This window comes from Geospiza fortis, unplaced genomic scaffold (genome assembly GCF_000277835.1).
Source record: "Geospiza fortis unplaced genomic scaffold, GeoFor_1.0 scaffold112, whole genome shotgun sequence".
In the NCBI taxonomy this organism is placed as follows: Eukaryota; Metazoa; Chordata; class Aves; order Passeriformes; family Thraupidae; genus Geospiza; species Geospiza fortis.
Genome location: NW_005054298.1, coordinates 20155037 through 20156649, shown reverse-complemented (window position 1 = coordinate 20156649; position 1613 = coordinate 20155037).

Here is a 1613-nt window from a genome sequence, read left to right as displayed (position 1 = left end):
CCCCGCCGCCGCCGCCACCGGCACTGCCCCTCCTGCATCCCCGGGCTCCCCAGAGCCGTCCAGGGCTACCCAAGGGCTTCCATGCCGCAGCCCAGCTAGCCCTTTCTAAAAATACAAAGACCAAAGCTAGGCAGATATTATGGAGCTCATTCTTAACATCCCCCCACCGCCGCCTCTTTCTTTCCTTTTCTCTTTTCTTTGTACAGTTATTTTCTGGTTTTTCTGGGGCTTTTTTGGGTTTTTTTGGGGGTTTTTTTGGTTTTTTTTGCTTTGGTGTCTCACTCGCAAAACACCTCAAACGCCACATATTGCTCCCAGCAGATAGACTCTTGCAAGTTGTAAGTTATCACCAGAAATCAAAGCACAGAACCACCACTCCCTCCCTTAATCGGCTTCCGAGCCCTCTCCGTTCTGCTGCAACAGAAAAAAACAGCCTCCCAAAAATGATGTCTGCGCAGTTAAAATGGCTCCTGTGTCACTAATTACCCTGAACCTTGCAGCAAAGCAGGGCAGGGCTCCGTTCGGGTTGTGCCCCCCCCCAAGGTTTCTGATCGCCCATCTCGTCAAGAGAGATGGTTCTGGAAACCTATGGAGCTTCATTTTCTTTACCGTTCAAACAACTAATTGCTTCTTAGCCAGAATCTTTCACCTTCTTTTCGGTGCAACAAGCCTAGCATCAGTTAAATTTTGGCGCAGGAGCCAACCGGTTTCAACTAATTCAAGTTCAAAGACATGGCGACGATTTGTTAGTACAAAGCTCTTTTAGGAAGCAGTCCTTTAAGAAACGATCTAATTTGAGAAATGTGAGACCAATATCACGGCAGAGACCCCGCTGGAATAAGGCAGAGCTGGGGGTCCTCGCCTGCCAGAGCGTTTTCACCCCGGAGTCGGTACCAGCCCAGTTCTGAACATCACAATAACATCCACACACACTTCCCCCCCCCCCTTTTTTTTCTTTTCCCTTACGCAGATTAAATAGCATAGAAACATAAATGCACATCATGTACACAATCAGGCGAATACTTTACCGTTAGGCGTCTTGAAACATCTGCAATCGTTGCCTGGAATCACCAAGTATTCAGGTCCAAGAGACATTTCCAAATGCTCTCCGTGGAAATTAAGGCGACTTGCGTAACGTTTGGGCTTAAAAATATACCCGGTCCGGCTGGAGAAGATGCGGTATTTTTGTGCCACCCAAGATAAGACACTAACTTGACCTTAACTTTGTTATGGCGCCCCTAGTATCTGGAGAACGTGAACAGACACTGTCTGGCAGCTCTCGTAAAAACCGACTGGAGAAGAGATTCTGAGTCATTTCATTTATTGCCACTACAGTTCTGCAAGAAAGCTTTTCCTCTCTGCCAAACTTTAATTATTTATGCTCTTTTAGGAAGCACAAAGGCATCCAGAGCCATTCCCAACAAACCAAGTTGCGTTTGCAGCCTTATCAAAAGAGGAGGGATGGAGAGCCTCCTCGAAGGGCTTTATCACGTTTAGGCTGCGGTGGAAATGCAAAGATGTTTATGTTTGAGTAAATAAAGGGATGAACCGTCGCCTGCGTGCTGCGGAGGGGCGCGGACGTGGGCGCAGCAAGCGGGTGCCCGCCGCCCCCT